Source organism: Pteropus vampyrus, unplaced genomic scaffold (genome assembly GCF_000151845.1).
Source record: "Pteropus vampyrus isolate Shadow unplaced genomic scaffold, Pvam_2.0 Scaffold158, whole genome shotgun sequence".
Classification (NCBI taxonomy): Eukaryota; Metazoa; Chordata; class Mammalia; order Chiroptera; family Pteropodidae; genus Pteropus; species Pteropus vampyrus.
The window spans coordinates 2,128,452-2,138,569 of record NW_011888939.1 but is presented as its reverse complement, the minus strand read 5'-3'; positions in this window follow the sequence as shown (position 1 = coordinate 2,138,569).

The window sequence follows — 10,118 nt, the reverse complement described above, 5'->3', positions numbered from 1 at the left end:
TCCCTTGTAATTCCTTGGTTGGAGCCAGACACCAGGGCTCAGCAACCTGGGCAGCCTCCATCCGGGCCTTCCCAGAGGAAACGCCTCAGTCCCTCAGTGCTTCTGTGTGATTGATGGAGAAGCTGCTGCAGAGCTAGGAACTGGAAAATCCGCTGTCTCTCTTGAAAAGTGGTGTTACCTGTCTGGGCCTTGGACACGACTTATCCGCCTTCAGGGCACCTCTGCCCACTCTCGGAACACCCAGGGGACAGAGGCAGCCTGGCTGGGATAGGAGCTCCTTCCTGCCGCGTGCTCATGCTCTGCCCTCGCCTCGGTCTCTGCTACAGGGTGGAAGTACTCACGGTTTGCCAGCTCGGTCCTCGGAACCTCAGTCCCACTGGCGATGCCGATTCCGATAACAGGCACTTCTGAGCATCCTCTTTGCCACTTGCTGCAATGCCCAGGGAGCCCATGTGCATGCCGTCGAGTAGCCATGTGACAGACCCATTTTCCAGAGGAGGACACTGGGATCAGTCAGAGACTTACGGGACTTGCTCGAGGCAACTTAGTTACTGAATGGCAGAGCTGGGACAGGGGACGCGTCTGACTCTAAAGCGTGTGCCCCTACCTACCGGGCGACCGGTGGAGGCTCGCAATCCTGCTCAGGACCCTCAGCGTTCTCAAGGCTGCACCCCAGTGCTGCAAGCACCCCTCTGCTCTGCCCGTCCCTCTTTTACCGCCCTCCGTCCCCACATCCACGACTCTCTCATCATCCGTGGAGGGTAAGTGTGTCTGAGTCAGCAGGGGAAACTTTTTACCAGATGGCGTACATTGTAGTTAAAAGTCGAGGCTGTGAAGTCCGACAGACGTGGCCTTGACATCCAGCTCTGCCACAAACGAACCGCGGGCAAGTCCCTTTAGCTTTCTGAGCCTCGGTTTCCTCCTCTGTGAAATGGGTATAATTAATAATGCACAACTCGTAAGGTTACGGGGCTTAAATGAGGTGATGCAGATAAAGGGTTTAATACAGGCTGCCCCTAGGTCAATAAATGTTACCTGATGGCATCGTCACCACCATCACTTTGTCACCTGTCACGATGAGGGGCCAAGGATAGGCACTCAGCAAGTGTTCATTTCTATCCTTCCTCTCTCTGCCCTGTGACACATTTTTCACCCAGTATGATGTCTTCACCATACACTAACGAATAAGCTCTGTTGAAAAAATTAGCTTTTAATGAAATGAGCAATGCACAAATCTATACTTACTACTTGTTTTTTTTTTAAATTTAGCATTATAGGTAAGGCGAAAGTCTCTTTTGACGGCCGGATCTTCAGACTCGCCCATTGCTGTCCCTTCCTACCCCTTCCCCCAACTCTCCAGGGCTAATCTGTCAGCATTTTGCTGCATCTGCCTTTAGCGTTTTTCTATGCATTGACAGGCATGTGTCCTTACCCTCTGAAACAAACTCAGTGTTTATTGCGTGCGCCGCATTTGACTTGTTTTACGTTAAAATGATCGGATCAACCATATCATTCTACCACTTGCTTTTTTTTTTTTTTTTACTCAATAACACTTTTGATTTACCAATGCCAGTGAGAATAGAAGGAGGGGGTGGGTTCCCAGGGCAGGAAGTTGGGCAAGCTTCCTGACCAAGAGCCTGCAACTCACAAACTGCCTGTTAGTTCCCTTGAGCACCTGACTTTAGTGCACTCACCTTCGCTCACCCTGCAGCTTATCTATTTTATCTTTGCAAACAAATCACAATCTTTCTCTGTCTGAAAGACCTTCGAGCCTCAGGTTCTAAAACCTGAAAACATCCTTCTCTGCACTCAGCTGGGCCAGACCACCCATCGAGTCTGGCCAATGGCAGGGACACTCAGTGCTCTGAGTTTATTTCTCCTCGGCAAGATTGTGGAAAGACGGTTGTCAAGGACTCTTTGGGCCCTGAGTCTTTGGAAGCTGTGATAATCAACAAGAAAACCGGAAAGGCCCATGTCACCGCTAAGCGCAGGATGCGCACCCAAGCATTACAAAAGCAGCCTGTGATTCGCCCCTGGAATCAGACCCCGTCCCAGACACTGACCTTGTCTCAGAGATGAAACGCCCTTACCCAGGAGTGACATTGGGGTGGAAATGCAGCCAGGTTCCTTCCTGCTGCCACATGGCGTGGAATTTTCTTTGGAAGCGTTTCATTTTTCCTGCTTTTTGACAGCCTCTTTCTGGTGAAGCAGTCAGTGTTTTTCTCTCCGGCTTCCAGGTCTAGGGCTGAGCCAAGCACAACAGCCAAACCGCAGGGCAGAAAACTGGTGTTCTAAGATGAACATGTGACAGATGGGGGACATCTGTGTGACCGGGAGCCGGGAGCCCACCTGCCTCCCTCCATCCCAGCTACTTCCAGCCTCAGTCCAATTCACTGCCACCACACACACACACACACACACACACACACAATTTTAATTACATCCCTAACTTGGGGGACCAAAAGGCATGAGATTTTAGAATCTCTAGAAATCTCTAGGGAACAAGTAGAGTGTATGTTCTGATAGTAACTATTCTACAATCAATGTCCTGTCCTCCTTCACCACTGGCAACTCAGCCCCCACGCCCAGTCCACTCAGTGTGACATTCGTCCCTGCTGCCACTGCCACCCCAGCGCATTTCTGTCTGCTGACTCGTGTCTCTTTCCAGTCAACCGTAGGCTTCCTTTGTGATTCGGTTCTTAACTTGTGTCCTTTTGACTCTTCTCTGGATTTCATCCCCAGTCCCCAGCCTAGCTATCTTTTCCCGATATCATGTCCTCCTCGTGAGGATGGATTATTGAAAGCAACGCCCTTTCAGAGACCCCGGCCTCAATAATCCATCCACGGGAAGAGCCTTTGTTGGATGAGTGGGTGGACAGATGGACAAGTGGATGGATGGGTAGACGGATGGATTGATGGATGGATGGGTGGATTGGTGGATAAAATGGATAAATTGGAAGGAGAGGGGAGGAAGGAAGGGAGGAAGGGAGGAAGGGAGGAAGGGAGGAAGGGAGGAAGGGAGGAAGGGAGGAAGGAAGGAAGGAAGGAAGGAAGGAAGGAAGGAAGGAAGGAAGGAAGGAAAGAAGGACAGATGAAGGAAGGAAGGAAGGAAGGACAGAAGAAGGAAGGAAGGAAGGAAGGACAGATGAAGGAAGGAAGGAAGTTAGTTTAGTGCGACACTCTCTAGCAGTTATTTCTTACTCCCCGTGCAGAAGGAAAGGAGGCAGTTTCATAGGCAACTAAATGATGTTGCATTGGTCTAGCCAGGGAAGAAAATTCTGTCCCACGCTTAGGTAGGGAGGAGGGAGGAGGATGGATGATCGAACAGGCAAACTTATTCTTAAGTGCGGTCTGAGCGCGACCCACTTAAATTCATCCTCTGCCGCCACACCCGATTCTTCCCCCACATCCTCAAACCGTTATCATGGCACTATTTGCAGTAGACAGAGTTGTTTATTTCCATTGCATCCATGTTTCTTCTGGAAACAGCTGTATTTTCCTTGGAGGATTGATCCCTTCACACTCAAGATCTGTGGCTCTGAGATCTCAGAACGTATGGCTGAGATCTATGGTTCAACTCCCTCCCCCACAAAGCTTGATCATGTGATCTCCTTCTCCCCAACATGTTATCATGGAATTTACAAACAGAGAGCAAAGTCGAAAGAATTTAAATGCCCATTAACACAGCACCTAAAATCTACCATTAACATCGTACTATACTTACTTTATCTCACATCTACCTGTCCTTCCACCTAGCAATTAACTCCATCTTATTTTTGGTACATGTCTAAGTAAATTGTAGACATCAGCACATTTCCACCTGAATGTATATTATTGACTAGAGTTCAATATTTATTTACATGTTTTTTCTTTCATTGTAAGATTTATGTACAAGAAAATATACAAATCTTGACATTTGCTGAGTTTTGTATACACCGTGTGGCTCAAATGCCTATCAACATAAAGAACATTGCCATCACCCCAGGAAATTTCCTCATGCCCTTTCCCATTCACTCTCGCCCCGCTCAACTTTCAGAGGCAACTACTGTTCTGACTTGTCCATTTGGGCGATTTCCAGTTTTTGGCTCTTATAAAGCTGCTATGACAATTACTGTAGAACTTTCTTTATGGGCACATTTTCACTTCTCTTGGGTAAAGATGTAGGAGTGGAATTGTTGGGTTACAGAATGGGTATCTCTGTAGCTTATTAAGAAACTTCCGCTCCTTTTGTTCTAAGCGGCTGTACCATTTTACACTCCCAAGAGCATTCCGTGGGAGTTCCGGTTGCTCTCCAACCTTGCCGACATTTGCTGGTGTCAGTCTTTTGACTTTCAGCGGTTTTAATTTGCATTTGCCTAATGACAATGCTGAGCACGTTTTCTTGCACTTGTTGACCGTTTATTCATCGTCCTTTGCGATGCATCCTTTTTTTCTTCCCACAGCATTGGGTTGTTCGTCTTTACAGTATCAGATTGTAGGAGTATTTTTATATATCGTAAATACTAGTCCTTCGTGTTTTGCAAACATTTTCTCCCTGTCTGTAGCTTGCTTTTCTTTTTAAGAGCTTATTTGAGCACAAATCGATTTTAATCAGCGGCACCAAACCAGAAGCGGTTAGGAGCCTTCTTGCCTTTCTGTTTTCTTAATGGTGTGTTTTATGAGCATGTAATGTAATCAGGGCTGACACTAATTAGTGCATTGCATTGCCGTGGCCACAGAGATTATTTCAGGCATGGGCACCTGACCCAGGCAAGCCAATGAGTCATTTTCTAGGAATGCTGCTACACAAACAGACACTCTTTTGGGGCTGGATGTGAAACTGAAGAGGTAGGATATCTATCACTGTTGGCGTCCATCTTGCCGCATTGTGGAGAGAGTCAGTCTGAGAATGGATTCAAGCCAGGGTGGCAGAGAGAGAAACCAGGACAACCAGATCTCAGTGACAGAGTCCCTGCATCAGGCTCTAGGTCAATCAAAGGCTGTCCACCTAGATCCCACAGTTTCCTTTCTTTATATCTCTGCTCACGCTGTTCCCTTCACCAGGAAAGTCCTACTGTCACATCTCCAAATGTCTATGTGTCCCATCTGAGATGTCACTTTCTCCATCAAATTTTCTCTGCTCTCTTGTTTTTTTCCATGCCCATCCTGAAGTGACTTCTTCCTCTTCTGGATGCTGAATATTATTGCTGTCTTTTTATTATTTAGAATCATGTCTGATGATGATGATGATGATACAGTATTTTTAAACAAAACCATAAGCTCATTCGTGCCTGGATCCATGTCTGATCTTGGCATTACTCACACACTATGGCCTTGAGACTATTTACTGGTAGAGATTTCTGGAGGTGGGAACACAGGGAACCTTAGTTTTCTACATGAGACATTCCTGGGACTATTTCTAAAAGCAGGTGTTTTTCTGTATTCAGAAAAATATATATATTAAGGTTTAAAAACTCATCGAATGAACGAAATAACTACTGAGTATATTTAGTAGCCATAGTTCCACTCCCAGATTGCTGTCGAAGTACAATCAATGCTCTATCTCCCTCTTTTGGTTCATTTCCCACTTGCTCCCCTCCTTTTGACTTTGCTTCCTTTCACCCTCCAGCTCTCCTCCTCTCCCAAAAGCCAAAGCAGCAATCGGGGGTGGCTCAGGCAGCCAGACTGCAGCCTGAGGAGGGTGATTGTTCGTGGGTCTGTTTCTTCTACTCCTTGATGGACCAACTCATGCCAATTTTCCCAGGATTTTCCTGGTTTTACCACTAAAAGTCCCAAATCCTTGGAATCCCTTCCTTTTCAAGAAAAACCAAATAGTTGATCACCCTCCTTATGCCACCTTCCAAACCCACAAACCATATTGCATTACATGGAAGAGAAGCTTTTATTCGTTCCTACGGTAAGCAGAATTCTAAGATGGCAAAGCTCCTGTGCCCTGGTGTAGACGTCTGCATAGATGTAGATGAGACCTATGAAAATAACGAGATATCATTCTTGCAATTAGGTTACCGATACATTGACTTTGTGTTAATCAAAAGGGAGATTAGCCTGTGTGGGCCTGGCCTAATCAGGTGAACCCTTAAAAGAAAATGAATCTTCCGAGAGAGGAGTCCCTGCCAGTAACGAACAGCCAGCCTCCATGAGTTCTACAGCCACGAAGAAATGAATTTTAAAACCACGTGGCTTGAACCCCACTCCTCAGATCAAATCTCAGCCAACCCCCCCCAAGGTCTTAACTTGATTTCAGCCTTGTGAGACCCCAAGGAGAGAGCCCAATAACCCTGTGATGTGACTTCTGACCCACAGAACTGTGAGCTTAGGAATTCATTTTAAGCTGCTAAATTTGTGGTCATTTATTACACAATAGAAAACTAATTGATCCCATAAAAGGAAGTCTTCCATAAAAGGGAAAGCCGGGTGGCTATGGCAAGTTCCTCGACCTATCTGAGCCTTGGTGTCTCTGTCTATAGAATGGGAGGCCAGTGCTCATCTCCCAGGAGTGTCATAAACGTTAAATGTGTTCAGAATGGGAAAGCACCTAGTCAGCGGCGTTTCTGCCCATTTCTTAGAAATCTACCCCCTCCACCGTGAAGCTGATGCTGTCTTCTCTGCCTCTCAGCTGAGCAAACTGAAAATCTGGCACAGCCGCCAAGGTCAAAGTTCAGTATTTGGCTGTGCTACGCTTTGACTCCCTTCCCTTGATGAATAAAGCTTCTTCCTATCTCCACTGGCAACTATTCTGCTAGAATGAAATAACCAAACCCTAACAGTCAGACCTGACTTGGGGAGCATGGTCCATTGGACAATTTCTTTCTGGAGGGATATATGACATTTGGTAAGATTATATCTCAGGACCTCCCTGTGAATAATTATAGTGAAGCCTGCACATCAGACCCCATAATCATGACTGGCTGAGGGTGAAATAGGACCTTCTAATTCCATCAATGTGCTAATCATTATTTCCTGAGTACCAAGTGCCGAGGGGGATGGAGGTAAGCCATCAAGGGCCTCCTCTTCTCAGAGTGCTAGTATATGCTCATCCCATGAAAAGAACATGAGATAAAATTCAATTTTATTGAAATGTCAAAAAGATATTTGCATATCCATGTTCACAGCAATATCGAGGCAACCCGAGTGTCCATCAACAGATGAACACATAAACAAAATATGGTCTATCTGTACGATGGGTTATTATTCAGCCTTAAAAGGAAGGAAATTCTGATACATGCTACAGCATGGAGGAAACTTGAAGACAGGTTAAGTGAAATAAGCCAGTCACAAAAGGACAAATTGTATCTGATTCCATTGACATGAGGTCCCTAGAGTGGACAAATTCATAGAGACAGGAAGTAGAATGGTGGGTGCCGGGGCAGAGGGGAAAACAGGGAGTTTGTAATAGGGACAGAGTTTCAGTTTGGTAAAAATGAATTTTCTGGAAATGGATGGGGGTGATGGTCCACAGCAATATGAATGCAGTTAATGCCACTGATAGTAAACTTAATAATGGTTAAAATGATCATTTTTGTGTTGTGTATATTTTGCCATAGTATAAAATATTAAACTTTAAAATTTATTTAAACTTTTAAAAAATTTGTTAGATTTCAGAAAATGAAAATTCTAATAATACCAAATGTCAGCAAGGATGAGAGTAATGAGACCTGATCTGCGGCTGGTGGCATGTGTGTCCCACTTTGGAGATATTGTCCACATCGGAGAACAATTTGGCTTGTCTAACAAAGCTCAGGTGGCATAGACCCTTCTCACTCTCTCCCCCCAGCAACTTCACCCCTGGGTATGTATCTTAAAGAGTCTCTCACACAGCTCTGCAGGGAATCAAGTTCAAGGAGGCTTGTTGCAACATTGTTTGTAACAGAGAAAAAAAAATGGAAACAATCTAAATGGTTATCCACAGGACAAAGAATACATGATTTCTGGTTTATTCAGATAGTAGAATAATGTAGTGAAAGTAACTGAAATATGGCTACATATGTGAACTTGGATAAACCTCAGAAATACATATGGAGCCGAAAGATGAAAAAAAAGATGTAAATTACAGGAGGATACATAGAACTTGATACCACTTGTACAGTGTTTAAAAGCATTTGATAAATATACAGAGAAGAGCAACCACTAAAATACCATACAAAAGAATATAGCCCAAAAGTCAATTAAAATGGAATACTAAAAAATTTTCAAATAATCCAAAATAAAGCATAACCAATAAACAGGTGAATAAAAACCTGTTTCAGGTTTTTATAACAGAGGGGAGAAAGAGAAAAGGAACAATAGATTGGTAGCCCTAAATCAAGCCAAATCGATAATTACATTAAATGCAACTGATCTAAGCACACCAATTAAAAGACAGAGATTGTCGAATTGGATTTTTTAAAATTCACAATTAAAACCTTCAAACAATAACAAAAACAAACGAAGACTTCTAGACCCAGATGGCTTCACTAGCAAATTTTACAAGACATTTAAGGAAATGCTAAGATTGATTCTAAGCTCTTCCAGAAAATGGGAGAAAAGGTAATACCTCCCAACCCGTTTCATAAGACCAGCATTACCCTGCTGGCAAACCAGACTAATACATTACAAGAAAAGAAAACTGTAGGCCAATATCCTTCACAAATGTAAAAACGTTCAACAAAATATTAACAAAGATCCAGTAAAAAAGATAAAAGACAGCAAAAGGGATAGTCATCACAATCAAGTAGGATTTATGTTGGGGAAGAAAGGTTGATTCGACATTTGAAAATCAATCAATGTAGTTCACCATGTGAACAGACTAAAGAATAAAAACCTCATCATCATCTCAATAGATATAGAAAAAGCGTTTGACAAAATTCAGCACTCATTCATGATAACAATTCTCAGCTAATTAGGAATAGAAAGGTTATTCCTTAACTTGACAAAGAGTGTCTACAAAAAACTTACAAGCTAGCCATCCTGAATGCCATCCTCCTGAGATTAGAAACCTTTCAAGGATGTCCCTCTCACCACTCCTACCTGATATTGTATTAGGTCCAGCTAATGCAACAAGCAAGAAAAAGTAGTAAAAGACACGCATGCTGGAAAGGAAGAAATAAAACTGTCTCTATTTGCAGATGACTTGGTTGCCAACAGAGAAAAGTCTCAAGAAATCTACCCCCCAAAAGCCACTAGTGAGTTTAACAAGGTTTAAAGATAAAAGTTTAATATAAAAATATAAAAATCAATACATTTCTATATACCAGTAATGGGCAATTGAAAATCAAAAATTTAAGAGTACCATTTACAATAGCCCCTCAAAATTCCCCATGAAATATTTAGATGTACATCTAACACAATACGTGTAGGATCTTCATCTTGAAAACTATAAAACAATGGTGAAAGAAATCAAAGACAAAAATAAATACAGAGGTACATACTGTTAATGGATTGAAAGACTCACTATTGTTAAGATAACAATTTTCTCCAAACTGATTTAAAGACTCAACGACAGTCTCAAACAAAATAATAATAAGATTTTTCATAGCTATCGACGAGCTAATTCTAAAATTCATATGCTAAGATAAGTGAACTTAAATAGCCAAAACAATTTTGATAAAGAATAAATTTGGAGGAATTACACTACCTAATTTTAAGATTTACTATAAAGCTACAGTAATCAAGACAGTATGGTGTTGGTGGAAAGATAGGCACATACATCAATGGAATATTATTACTGAGAGTACAGAAATAGACCTACACCTCCGTGATCGATTTTTTGACAAAAGTACAAAGGCTATTCCATGGAGCTAGGATCATCCCTTTTACAATAAGTGCTGAAACAATTCGACATTCTCATGAAAGCAAAATTAATTTGAGCCATACTGCACGCCTTATGCAAAAAGTAACTCAAAATCATAGACCTAAATACAAAACCCAAAACAATAAAATTACTAGAACACAACATAGGAGATAATCTTTGTGAACTTGGACCAGGCAGTTCTCTTATTAGATAGAACATCGAAAGCATGATCCGCAAAAAGATAACTTGGGCTTCATCAAAATTTAAAACTTGGGCTCTGCAAAATGATGAAAAGCTACAGACTGAGATAAAATATTTGCAGATCTTGTGTCTTTTAAAAGACTTGTAT